This window comes from Gymnoscopelus microlampas (assembly GCF_963454915.1).
Source record: "Gymnoscopelus microlampas genome assembly, chromosome: 9".
In the NCBI taxonomy this organism is placed as follows: Eukaryota; Metazoa; Chordata; class Actinopteri; order Myctophiformes; family Myctophidae; genus Gymnoscopelus; species Gymnoscopelus microlampas.
Window position 1 is genome coordinate 47,222,386 of NC_139946.1, and position 15,051 is coordinate 47,237,436.

Consider the following 15,051-nt stretch of genomic DNA (forward strand, 5'->3'; position numbering starts at 1 on the left):
ACACACACACACACACACACACACACACACACACACACACACACACACACACACACACACACACACACACACACACACACACACACACACACACACACACACACACACACACACACACACAGGTCACCACATGTGAGGTAATCCTGATCGTTGTCTTTATACCCAGGCGGACCTCTGATTTCTGCAGGAGAAGAATAGAGCGGGGGGTTCGTGCAGGGTTTATGAACCATATAGATTGAACCACATGATGAATCCCTGTCAAAATAGGCAAACATTCGCCGAAAACAGCCGATCTACACCCTTATAGATCGTCCGTTTTCGGGCAAAGCGATTTGATGTAGTGGGAAGAAAAAAGGGGGAGACAAAGCATAGACCCCTGGGAGACCCCAGTCACTGAAGTATAGCGTTTCTGTTAGGGTGGAAACCTCTTAAGTCCAAAATTGTTACTTTTCAGGATTCAAATTCAAAAACAGCAAAAGTAGCAGATCTACAAGCTTGAAACATGCTGCGTTTCGAGCTTGCAGATCTGATACTTTTGATACTTCTGTGTGACGCTGCAGTATGATCAAGCACGACATTGATTTACGAAAAAACACAAAAAAATAAAAAAAGTGCTCCTCTGAGCACAGGTCTTTGTCAGGTCAAGTAGGTGATTGTGGGCCAGCAATGTTCAGAATTCGCCAATCAGGATGGAATATGAAAAATCGGACGGATCCGTCTTGATCAGTTGACTACATGTACAGTATATGTGTACAGATTTGCATGAAATTTGAACATTTTCAAGTGGCATTTCTTCCTCGGCCTAGTGGGAATGTGTGTGCAAAACTTTGGAAGCCAATCTTAGCCAATCAGGATGGAATAAAAAAAACGGCCTCCTGGTGGCGCTATAACAGGCCCATGTGAAACTAGAAAATGTGCTCCTCGGAGCACAGGTCTCCGCCAGTACTGTTCCTGATTAATCCTGTCTTACCTATTTATATTACATATTGTCACGTGTCACTTGACTAATGTTAGCTTGGCTGAGACGGACACACACACGGAGGGTAAAACTCTCCTGGCGGAGACAAAGAAATCACACCCCATTCATATTTAGAAACAACAGTGGTCATTACAGTGATGGAAGCTCACTTCAAAAAATATAAATGATTTGTTGATTGTTGAAGTGCGTGGTGCTATTTATAGGTTTTTATTTCATCATGCGTCTCGCTAGCCAATCAAAGCATTGGTGACAACATATTGTCACGTGTCACGTGAAGCTTGACCAATGTTAGCTTGGCTGAGACGGACACACACACGGACGGACGGGGACGAAAACATACTCTCCACCATACTGGCGGAGACAAAAATGTGGGTCAGAGGTCTTGCTCTGGCATCCAGGAAGAGTGTGTGAACAGTTTCACTGCCATCAAGCCAACAGTGCTGGAGATTAGCTGATCACAGAGAGAATGACCGACAGACACACGGACAGACAGGGTGCAAAACATAGTCTCGGCCATGCCTTTCAGCCTGGCGGAGACAAAAAGTTGAAATATGGAGATAAGAGGTTTCTGCCCGACGACAACGATATGGTTTATGTGGTTAAGGAATAGACGTAAAGATTAAAGCATACGGCTGCTAAACCCAAACAAGCTCCACTGTGGAGCCGGTGGAAAGGAGCTTTACACTGTAGCCATTGTAAGTAAGACGTTTCAGCTTCACACACTGTAAGGTCTGGATGTGACTCTGCTCTGCTCCTCAGCGTTTACGGGAATCGGATCAAAAGTCACTGGAGACGAGAGACGGGGGTCCCTGGTATAGTTGAGTGTCAAAACCTCGGCGTTCCCGAGCGAGCGGCAGCGGCTTTTCCTTCCCCCTTGTTTTCTTGGTATACACAGGGAGCGCCAGTGATGTTAAACGCTATAGCCGCTTGTGGTCGGGGGGGGTGGGGGGGGGAATGTTTCTGCCGAGTTCAGGTTTCAGGCAGGGTGTCTGCGGCGCTGACCCCGCCGTGCCGCCGTGTAATGCTGTCCTCGCATGCGACGCACGCTAGACAGGATGTTGTCGGGCAGATAAAACGCCAAAAATCAAACCCTGCCTAGCCGTGATAAGTCTGGACCGGCCGCACCGCACGGCATGAAAATCCTTAGGGTTAATTGAACTCTGAAAAGGGTAAACATTTAACCCCGTAACAGTCTCCTCCACCCCCACTATTACCCCCCCCACCCCCCCCCGACCCCATAAAAGGAGACGTTTGTAAGCGTTTCGGATACAGAATGAATCAGTTGCTCATATCAGCCTGCCGTGTCTGACGCCAAAAGGTGAGGAGGAAATCAGATAAGGGGGGGGGGCGCCGGGCCGGCCCGCTGAGGCTGAGGGTCTCTGACGTTTTAATTCAGAACCCAGGACCCCCCCCTCTCTCTCTCTCTCCTCTACATGAACCTGGACACGGCTCTTCTGTCCTACCTGGCTAACATCTCCCTCTCAGTCACTGACTGGAATTAACATCTACAGCCAGTCGGCGTCAGGTTTTCCTAACAGTGATTAGAAAGGTTTTCAGCATCATGTGAGAATGTGACCACCTGGACTCAAACCCAGGTCACATATGGCTGTGTCCCGTGCGGGAAAACAATCATCTACGGCTCAGCCAAAGGCCCCTTCCCCCTTGAGCAAGAGAGATATTACAGTTCTGTTTTTTAGACAGTGCTACTCTGCTACCCCCCTTCAACACCCCGATCCCGATCCAATGAAACAATATGAATTCGATCCCGTATTGGAATCCCCCCTTTGACCGACAGAGATATATACTGTAGGCTTCTGGTATTCGGGCAGCGCTAATCTATAGAAAACCATAATCCCGGACGAGCCCCCAATGTCGGAAATCTAACACTCATCGAAAGGGGAATCCCCCCACCCTGCTACACATATAAATAAGCATAAACAAATGGATTCATCCCGCACCACGTTAATATCCTGTGTAACATTTTTTTTATTCCTATTTTGGTGTGGCATTTGTGCCATAATAAGGGTGTGGAGGGTCAAAAGGTCAAATGTACTACTTGTATTGAGGGTTTACGTGAATTAATCCAACAACAACGCAACAACTCGCAACGCGAGGTGTTGTGAGCTTGTTGATCGGATTTTCAAAAATGTTGACTCTTACATTATTTGACAATTTAGCCAATATTTGACCAGTTTTTATAGTACAGTTTGTTGATTATTTTTGATGCAGTAATGGTATTGGTTTAATAGTATAGTTTGTTGATTATTTTTGATGCAGTAATGGTATACATATATATTCCTTCAATTGTCACTTCACTGTCATCTGGGGACCCCCCTGGGGGTCCCAACCCACAGGTTGAGAACTGGTGTAGCTGTGCACGACGGCCTCATTCCAAGTGAAAGATGAGCAGCCATCATTTTAATAATGTGACACTGAACTAAATCGTTGTGCTCTGTGAATTCAGAGGGAATGATCTGCCAGTCCGCTAAGTAAGACACGGAAAGAGAGAGGGAAGGTGGGGGGTGGGGATTGAGTCAAGTCCAGTCAATATTATTTATAAAAAACAAAAAGGTCGACCCAAGTGCTGCACAACATGAAAATTACAACACAAAGTCAAAACACAAAAAGCATCAAATTGAAACAGGAAGACAAATAGCTGAGGTTAAAACATGGGAGTTTACATGAAGCACATGAAGAAGAATTGTCCAACCATTTCACAGGAGCTGTCGGGATGATGCGATGGCCCCTGTGTCATGCACAAGCGAGCGCGAGTGCGCACAAGTCACTGTGTGTGTGTGTGTGTGTGTGTGTGTGTGTGTGTGTGTGTGTGTGTGTGTGTGTGTGTGTGTGTGTGTGTGTGTGTGTGTGTGTGTGTGTGTGTGTGTGTGTGTCAGTGGTGGAAAAAGTACTCTTTTATACTAAAAGTATCAATACTGAACTGTATAGAAACAGTCTGTTACAAGTAAAGGTCAAAATGTACTTAAAGTACCAAAAGTAAAAGTACTCATGAATTATGCAGAATGTCCCATTTCTAGTTTTTTAAAATAATGTATAAAAATGTTTTGAAAATAGCAGATCTACAAGCTCACAATGCGTCGCATCGTAGATCGGCTATGGCCGAAATGTATACAGAGCTAAAGTGATTAATGTGTGTTTTGTAATAATAATCAAAATCTACAAAGTAACTAAGTTTTCAAATAATTGTATTATATTATATTTGGATCCGAGATGTAGTGGAGTAGAAGTAAAAGTGTTGGAAATTGGAAACACTCAAAGTAAAGTACAGCTATCTCAAAATTGTACTTGAGTACAGAACTTAAATAAATGTACTTTGTTACTTTCCACCACTGGTGTGTGTGTGTGTGTGTGTGTGTGTGTGTGTGTGTGTGTGTGTGTGTGTGTGTGTGTGTGTGTGTGTGTGTGTGTGTGTGTGTGTGTGTGTGTGTGTGTGTGTGCGTGCCTGCCTGCGTGCGTGCGTGTGCTGTACGTCAACATGAATGTCAGCAGCCTGGCTGCAGCGTCATTAGGCGGTGTGTGTCTGTGTGAGGTCCACCCAGCTCCTCGTATATATAGAGGGCCCGGGGCCACGGCACCAGAGGCCCCTCCACGTCTCCTGAAATCACCTTCATGTGGACTGACTCTCTGCTCCACTGGCGACAGGGCAATCCCACTCTTCATTTAATGGCTCATAATTACTTCAGAATAGTTTAACGATTGCACTAAATCCAAGCTGAAATGTTTAGGCCTCTGGTCGTCCGGGATACGGGGCAGGGGCTGGCGTCAGAGCACCCCCCCCCCCCCCTCTCTCACTGTATCCTGTATACTCAGTGTGGTGGAGAGTACTTTTACTTTACTTGATCATGTCCATTTTTCATATTCTTTATACTTCTACTCCACTACACCTGAAAGTCAAATATTGTACTTTTTTTTTTACTCCTGTAGAATTATTTTCTAATTTTAGTTACAAGGTACTTTGTACATTTAAGAGCTTTATTATAAAACATACATTAACCAGTTAAGCCCTTCTATGCTTCGGCCTTTAAAAAAGAGAGTACTTTTACATTTGCACAGTAAGTATATAGGCCTACTGATGCCAACACTTTTGTACTTTTACTCCAAGTAAAATTACAAATACAGTATTTCTACATTGTGGTATTTCTACTGTAAAGTAAAAGTAGTACTTTTTTTCCCCAGTACACCCTCCCTGCAAGGAGCCCGCACGTCTTCTCTGTTGGAAATAACGCACCAAACACAGCAGAGTTGTGAAGAAATCATATCAATTTCACAGCGAAAGTTTTTCCAGCAAAGGAAGAAGGCCTGACCCAAAAAAAAAAGAATGAAAGAGCGTTTTCCAGAAACAGGATGGTTTTTGGCTGACTGCTGCTCTTTCATGGCACACAGAGAAGACTGACGACTCGCCGTCCAAAGATGGGATCATTTTGCGTGGCGGATTAACCCTTTAAGACCGGGAAAGCATCTGAAAGCATCTTTGGATTTTAACCACTTTAACCATTATTATTATATATACTTTGGCTATTCAAAATATATACAAGCTCATAGCGTGGCACCGAGTTTGTAGATCTGCTTTTTTTTTATAAATCTTGATAATTTGTGCAAATCTTTGAATATATATATGTTTTTAAAGCGAACATCTTTGCTTCTGGGGGATTCTACAAGTGTCTTCTAAATCCTAACAGTTTTTTGAAAAAACGTATGTCGCTATAGGCTAATCAGTTATTGTTCTCAAACTTTTTCATGTCAAGGACCCCCAAAAATATATGTATTTGGCCGCGGACCCCCATCTCAAAATATGTTGTTCCAGGGACCCCCAGAAGCAAAGATTTTAGTTTAAAATGTTCACTTTAAAAATATATATATTCAAAGATTCGCACACATTTTCAAGATTTTTCAAAAATAGCAGATCTACAAGCTCATAGCGCGGCACTCGGTGCCGTGCTATGAGCTTGTATATCTGCTATTTTTGAATAGCCCAAAGAAGTATAAGATAACGGTTCGAGTGGTTACACAGACGCGCTCCCGGTCTAAACGGATTAAACCTGCCAACAGGCTCCAGTGACTACAGAGTTTAAGAGGATGGGAGGTTTGATTTGCTCGGGCATCTTCTGAAAACAATTTTTTAAAACATAGTTTTATTCCGAGAGGCAAGGGCCTTTCATCACTGTATCATATCACACACACACACACACACACACACACACACACACACACACACACACACACACACACACACACACACACACACACACACACACACACACACACACACACACACACACACACACACACACACACACACACACACACACACACACACACACACACAACTCTCAGTCTGAGAATATGAGAGTACAGACAATTCTGTGGATGGGGGGGAAAGATAGAAAACAGATTCTTTAATCCATTCAATCCTGGAACGCATCTCTGTCATTTTAGATGTTTAGCTATAGCCTATAACCATTATTTTATGCTTTGGCTAATTCAAAAATATTTTTTTCTATTTTATTTTATCGTGAAACGTTTTTTTTTTTTTCTAACAAATCTTTGCTTCTGGGGGTCCCTGGAACAAAACCTTTTCATGTCAAGGACCCCCAAAATTATATGTATTTGGCCATGTACCCCCATCTCAAAATATGTTGTTCCAGGGACCCCCAGAAGCAAAGATTTGAGTTAAAAAAATGTTCCCTCTATACATATTCAAAGATTTGCACAAATTTTAACGATTAAAAAAAAATTGCAGATGTACAAACTCATAGCACGGCACTTGTGCCGTGCTATGAGCTTGTATATCTGCTATTTTTGAATAGCCATAGTATAAAAATGAATAATAATAAGTGGTTACACGGATGCGTTTCCCGGACTTAATGGGTTAAGTGATGTGCCTTCTCCATACTGTAACCCTGCGTCCCCTAAAACGTCTCAAATGTTACAAGACCAGGAGGAGTGTGTGTGTGTGTGTGTGTGTGTGTGTGTGTGTGTGTGTGTGTGTGTGTGTGTGTGTGTGTGTGTGTGTGTGTGTGTGTGTGTGTGTGTGTGTGTGTGTGTGTGTGTGTGTCACAGAGAAATCGTTACAGTGTTGAACAGCCACCCTTGATGCAAGAGAACACGCCGGTTCTGTTCCCAGCCACAGCACCAGATGTGGTAAAAAACCTAGCAGTCAGTTCTGCTTAGAGAGAGCGCTGAAAATCAAATTAGCGACACTCTACACCGCTCAGGGGTAAGCCATTGTACCATTCTCCCATCATTAATCCATACGCCATCCATCCTGTTGCACCACAGCGCTCACAGACCCTATTGAGTTTTACGGTTTGTTTCTTCGAATTGCTTTTAAGTGCGAGTGAATGGCCATCTTTTAGTATATGGTACCTTGGAGGATCGGTTTGCAGGACATTACATGTGATACAGTGCATGAGCATCCAGAGAGACGGTTTATGCATTTTGTTTAACCACTTAAACCCTATATACTTTGTTGACCGGGGTCCCCCTGGAGTCTACATACAGTATATGTAAACCCGGGCCCCCTTCTTTTGTTCCCCTGTACATAAAGACTTTCATCCACACCGCATCACGTTACGACACGTTGTGAGCTTGGAGATCTGCTGTTTTTGGCATATACACCCCCCCCCCCACAGAATAGGGATGCTAGGGTTCCAGTGATTAAAGTTGTCCTCTCTGTCAAGCTGCTGTGCTCCAGAGTGCTGTTGGACATACATTATATACATAGATACCCTGTTGTAGCGGCCGCCATATCAGTACATGTATGTACATAAGTACTGAGGTCTTGCCACAATTAAAATGAACTGTCACTGAGTTCTCACCCAATTTTCAAGCAGCTTAAGTTTGTTTCAAATGTCAGACATGTACTTCAGGCTATTTGGTTAAATAAAAAATGTGGGGTTTTCATACCAAAACACTTTATCTTACTTAGATAGTATATATAGAAATGATTATACAGCAGAACAAAAGTTTTACTCTCTGACATCCAAACAACACAGATGCCGACTATATTCATTAGCTAGCCTTTCTTCTCATGTGAACTTATATCTGCAGACTAAAAGCTGTGTTTCTTTTGTGAATACTCAGGCATACTCAGGCATATTTCTTTGCAGGGATAGTTATGGCAAAGCTGACCCAGCTAATATGACGGCCTGACGTTGATGTACGACTTCAGAAAGGCCAACGCGGCGTGTCTACGCGTATCTATGTCTCTATGGAGGTATATACACCAGTGACTCCCATCTAGTACATCCAGGTCAGCGGGGGTCAGCGATGGAGGTCACCGGGGGTCAGCGATGGCTTCATGTGTTATCAGAGTGAGCTCACACACGTATAGCATGGCACACGTGTGTACCAGTCATAACAGAGGGAAACGAGGTCCCCAAAACAAAAACAACCCCTAGCTGTGCGTTCCCACTTTTAGTGCGGCGAGGTTAGGGGGGGTGGGGGCAAGGGGGGGCGATACCCGTGGGATCACACACTCTTGCCGCTGTCAAAAGGTCACTAAGGTTCTGGAAAAAAAAGAGTAAAAGAAAAAAAAAACATCTGGAGGAACCTATGACACAGGGGTGCAGAATATCAGGTAACACTCAGGGCTGTATTTTTTTCTAATTCTATTTTTTTCCGCCCAAGTGTCAACTTCGGAGATGTTAAGCTTGTGTACTCATGTAGACGACTGACAGCCTCTTCATTCCTTAAGCTTACAACTTGAGTTCCCCACTGTGCTGTCTGAGGCTATAGAACCTCACATGGCGAGCTCCCTACCGCCACACTGCTGGCACTAACACCATATCCTCACTGTCAGAAACCTTGTATGTCCAGAACCAGTTACTTTTCATGCAGGAAATAGGGAATAAAGGATATCCTGTGTTCCAATAATTGTTATTATTATTAAGGTTAAAATATTCATAAAGTCCTCAGACACAATTTAAAGGGATAGTTCACCAAATAAATGAATTATTTTCTCTCAATTACACACCCCATGAAGGCTTGAATTCGTGGAGATTTTGTTTCCATTTTTGTCACATTCCTAAGCCAATAATTTGATGACCGGCGGTCAGATGCTAATGTCTCTGGCGGGAGGCTCAAAGTTGACACTTTGAGTCTCCTACCGGAGCCGCCGCCACATGAAATTGATAGAAAATAAAAGTAATTTTGGGGATGATCCCTTTAAAAGTTGAAATATGGAGATACGAGCTTTCCTGCACGACACGGCAACGATATTTACCCGTGGAAGGAGGGGGGGTTTTGCGGGTGACAAAATATTGCCCGCCATTGCAATTGTTTTTGAAACCTTACACGTACACCTCTCTCTCTCTCTCTCTCTCTGAGCAGTCTCAAGAGCTCTGTAAAACAACATAAGTGATTCCGTCTCTGTTCGGGTGGAAACCTCACAGGATTCAAATTCAAAAGCATCAAAAGTAGCAGATCTACAAGCTCGAAACGCGCTGTGCTTTTGAAGCTTTCGTGTGACACTGTAGTATGATCAAGTAGGGGCGTCGATTTTACGAAAGGAAAAACACTCAAAGTTAGAATAATGGAGATAAGAGGTTTCTGTGCCGACAGCAGCATCGATATCCTTTTATTGGTCATATAAAAATGTTCCTTTTCATCCCTGTTGTGACAAATAGCTTTGGTAGCCGTGACAGTGAGCAAGTCTGAAAACGGTGCACTTTGATTCCGTACGCGAATTAAACACTAGCAGCTGTACGGCTAATCGAGGAGGCTACGCCATTTGGCTTTAATTACACAAATGTCATGAAAGAACCCGCTCGCTGGCGCAGCATAGCGCAAGTTGAAAGAGGGATGGGAGGGAAAGAGGGGAGGGGAGGGAGGGAGGGGGGAGAGGGGGGGTCGAAATAAAAGAAGCACATGAGAGAGGTTTTTTCTGACAGACACCAACAGAGATTTGCAGAAGGCAGAGAAAGATCAGTGGATACGACTGACAAAAAAGAAAAAAAACTAGAAAAAACGGAGACTACAATGTTTCGTCTCTGTTCTTAGAGCTTGGCCCTGTCTGTCTTCTATGACCCCCCTGCTGGGGTGAATTGAGACATTTTCTAGGGAGGATATAGTAACAATTGTTGTTAATCAATGTTGTCATCTAGAGCACTCCCCATCGCTGTACCTCTTAAAAAGCCAGTGTTATGTACATGTTCATGAATCATCTCATGGGGAGATGGCCCGCTGGTTCACGGAGATGATACAAATCAATAGACAATGTCATGGAGGGAGGGGGGGGAGTGAACAAGACCTTATTCAATTTTCGTGCCCTGGGAACTTAGGCTAGCGTAGAAGATTGTGGCATAACTCTTATGCTAATCATTTTCAAGCAATTCCAAGATCTATACGTCTATTTTTTTTTGCGTTTCCAAATGTTCAAAATCAGCTGATCTACAACCTCCCAGTGCGTCATTTTACATGGCTTATGTCCTATCCTCAGTATAGAACCATGCAGTAGATTCATGAATGGGTTTTGGAAGTTCAACTCATAAGGTCAAAAGGTGGAGAACTTGGACAACGCAACGCAATCTCATGAGTAACTTCAATATCAAATGCAGATTTGCCCGAAATGCCCCCTATACCTGCATATCTGTATAAATACCTGGTTAAAAGTGACACAAAAGTGACACCCACAGTCACGAAACTAGAGGGAGCGTAAACAACTATCTGGTACCACCCACCCATAAAGCAAACATGGGCAAATTCTCCTTCTACAGCACGGCCACCAAGGTATGGAATGGTCTAACCCCATCCCTCAAAAAATGCAGTTCGCTGGGCTCATTCAAAACGGCCCTAAAAAACTCATCTTTCTGGAGGCCAAAAGAGGAGCTAGTACCAGTTTCCCTATAAACAGACGATCCACCTCCCCTTTTTTTGGGTATATATTTCTTATTTTTCATGCTTTTTTTTGTACATAGTGGTATTTTTTCTCTGTATTTCTATGTTGATTTTTGAACTGTTTGGTTGCTACTATATATGTCTATGAAATTAATTCAAGGACCCCAACGGAAACAAGTCCGCAAGGACTTTTTTGATTCGGACCTTTTAGACAAAAGTATTATAATGTAATGTAATGTGTGTTGTTTTACATTCTTTTTCCTAATACAAATTTCAATCAACCAATCAATCAGTGCCTTTACTGTTAATGGCCTCAATAATTGTATTTTAGAAAAAAGAACTGATCTAACGATGCAATTTTTTTCAGGCTATTTTCGCCATTTGTCGTACAGTGGTCTATATACAGTAGGGCTTAAGTAGTTAATGTTCCTTGCAGTGCTATTGCATTCTACACAGTATAATACTGTACTCAACTGTTCTGGAGCAGTTTTTTTTTGGGCAGAAAAGTCTCGCTTGACCTCAGGACAGCCCGCTCATCAAAAGTCGATCAAAAACCCCATTCTTCTCCTCCGTTTTGCCAGCCGGTAATCGGCAGGGCATCTTTAGCGATAGAATCGGGGGTGTGGCCGGGCTGGGGCCTATTCTCTGAAAGGTCAACGAGGGGTGAGAGAACCCGAGCGGGGAAAGGGAAAGGCGTGTGAAGGCGTGTGAAGCAAGCAAAACGAGCGCGCCTTGCGGGACAGAACCCTTTAACCCATTAAGACCGGGAACGCATCTGTGTGTCATTTATAGATTTCTATGGCTATTAAAAATAGCAGATCTACAAGCTATGAGCTTGTAGATCTGTTATTTTTGAAAAATCGTGAAAATGTGTCCAAATTTTTGAATATATATATTTTTAAGCGAACATTTTTAACTAAAATCTTCTGGGGTATTCTACAAATGTCTTGTAGATCCTAACAGTTGAAAAAAAAAACTTATGTTGCTATAATATCAGTTGTTCTCAAACTTTTTTTCATGTCAAGGACCCCCAAAATGATATGTATTTAGCCGCGGACCCCCATCTGAAAATATGTTGTTCCAGGGACCCCAGAAGCAAATATTTGAGTTAAAAAGAAATATTTTCACAAATGTTTAAAAAAAATAGCAGATCTACAAGCACTCGGTGCCGCGCTATGAGCTTGTATATCTGCTATTTTTGAATAGCCAAAGAAATATTAAAATAATCACACAGATGCGTTCCCGGTCTCAACGGGTTAAACACATGCAGTGGATTAGAGGTGGGGCTATAGACACACCCAGCCCGGACTCACAGACTCATTACACTTGATTGATTAGCCTGTAATTAGAGGTGGGTGACTGAATCGCCGGTTTGCAAAAATACACACGTCTCATCATCATCATCGCCAAAGCGCCGCGGAAAGAACCGGGTCACCAGGGCCCCGCCGCCGCCGCCGCTGTGGTCACGTGACATCCTGTCCACGAAACGTACGTATACGTGCTGAGGAGAGAGCGAGGAGGAGGAATGCCATTTCGGAAGCTCTCCTTTCTTTTTTGTGTGTTTTGAACAGGCGTGACATTTAACCACGGGCCTGTCTGGGAATTCCAGCGGTTTCGAGCCCGGTGACAGCTGTAAAACGTCCCAAAAGGATGATGTCACATGGAGGGAACAACGGCGCTCACTGTGTGTGCACGACTCGGAGGTGACCCCTCTCCTTCTAGGAGGTGACAGGGGTCACCGGCGGATTAATTAGGCAGCGATAGAGAGGGCAAAAAACACAGTCTCACTCCCAAGAAGGCACATATTGCCTTTTGGTCAGAACCCCAGGAAGGCACTAGGTGTCGTCCAGGACCGCCCCCGGCGGCAATATGCGCCTTCCAGGGTCACTCAGGCGAACAGGTGAACGAACGGAGGAGGAGGAGGCGCGTCAAAAGCTAGCAGATCACAACAACACCTATGTGAGTCAGTGTGGGTGGAGAATAGAGGGTCAACATTTCCTTCAGGGATGTGGGGGCTGGGGTTGGGGGGTGGGCGCGGGTGCTGGCTGTGGCTTTGGCAGCCGCCAATCTGCAGAGGAAGTAGGAGGAACATTTTTGAACCACCCTTTTCCCCCCCAAATCCAACAAGGCAACAGAGCTCTTTTCTTACCAACTCTTGCCTTTTTTCTCGCTATATTCGCCAGTGGTGGAAAAAGTACTCACATTTTTTTACTTAAGTAAAAGTATCGACACCACCATGTAGAAATAATCTGCTACAAGTAAAAAGTCCGGAATTCAAAATGTACTTAAAAAGTGCAAAAGCATAGGCATCAAAATGTACTTAAAAAGTGCAAAAGCATAGGCATCAAAATGTACTTAAAAGTGCCAAAAGTACAAGTACTAATAATGCAGAACGTCCCATTTCTTTTTTTCAAATGTATAAAGATCTTCTGAAAATAGCAGATCTACAAGCTCACAATGCGTCGCATCGCGACGCATTGTGAGCTTGTAGATCGGCTATTTTCAATTGGCCGAAATGTATATAGGGCTGAAGTGGTTAATCTATGTTTTATAATAATAATCAAAATCTACAAAGTAACAAAAAGTACAATATTTGCCTCTGAGATGTAGTGGAGTAGAAGTAAAAGTCTTGGGAAATTGGAAATACTCAAGTAAAGTACAAATACATCAAAGTACAGTACTTGAGTACACGCACTTAGTTACTTTTCACCACTGGCTATACCCGCCCCCGTCATGACCAACACCCCCCTCCCTCCTCCCCCCCCCCCCTTCCTCCACACAAAAACCAAAAGCTGTCGTCACCATGTGGCAGCGTTGTGCCGGAGGTTAGCCAGAGAGTGGGTTCTTTCTGAGCTGCTGGGCTCCAGGCGTGGCGGCCCCCACACCACCACCAGACGAGCAGGTGAGGACGTCCTTTAAGCGTGGTGTGAGAGCTGCTGAAAAGTCTCCGGAATTTCACCGTCATAAACGTAGAAATGGCTTTTAAAAAACGTGTCGGAGTAAACCAAGACCGTGTGACCTGCTGGAGTTTTCCACATACCATCCCCATAAACTGATTCACTATTATTTGCCATTGTGGGAGGGAGGGAGGGTGTGTGCGTATGTGTGTGTGTGCGTGTGCGTGCGTGCGTGTTCACTGACCCCTATAAAGTGTAACTGGTGGAATACAATTTAGTCCGATAACAATTAACCCATTGAGACCTGAAGCCGATTCTACATGTCTCCTAAATCTCAACAGCATTCTGAAAAACGTATGCTTCTATATCAGTGGTGCTCAATCTTTTTCATGTCAAGGACCCCCAAAATTATATTCAAAGATTTGCACACATTTTCACGATTTTTCTAAAATAGCAGATCTACAAGCTCATAGCGCGGCACTCGGTGCCGCACTATGAGCTTGTATATCTGCTATTTTTGAATAGCCAAAAGTGTAAAAGAACGCTTTTTAGCTCAAATCTAAAAATGACACAGTTCCAGGTTAACCAGCTAAACTATTTGATACAAAGTCTATGTTTTCTACACTGGTTTTAACCCCGTATTCCCCATTTTAAAAACATTGAAAAATATCAGCTCACAACACATCGCCGCTACTCAATAACAAACTCACTGGTTGCGAGTTTGTGGTTTGTACAGTATATGGTCATTTTGAAAAGGATCGACTTTATTTGTTATATATATATATGAACCTTTGTGGAAAACTATTATGGACACATTTGGGACAAGTTTGGAAAATGTCCCCCTTAATGACATAAAATATGTCTATGCCAGGTTGAAAGTGGCTGCTGTACTGTAAGGTACATTTGTGTTGCTGTGTTTTTAGACCTCAGATCAGCACAGACACACCTCTGCTCTCACATGATGAACACTGTGCTGTGTTTAGTAGCTGCTGTGAGATGTTTAGATCCTCCGCATTATGCTCCAGAGGTTATTAGTCTCCAGAGGTGTGTGTGCGTGTGTGCGTGTGCGTGCGTGTGGGTGTGCGTGTGCATGCGTGCGTAGGAGATCTAGGCCTACACAGCACGTGTGTGTATGTGTGTGTGTGTGCATGAGGGTGAAGGAGGGGCCACCACAGCCCTGGCTCATGGTTTACCCTGTGACCCCAAGTTAATAACTTCCTCCCATACAGAGGTGACCCCATGCTTGACTCTAAGAACGCCATCACTGTGACCCTGAGATGCATGGAGAGCACCCCCCCCCCCCCCCCCCACCCTCTCCGT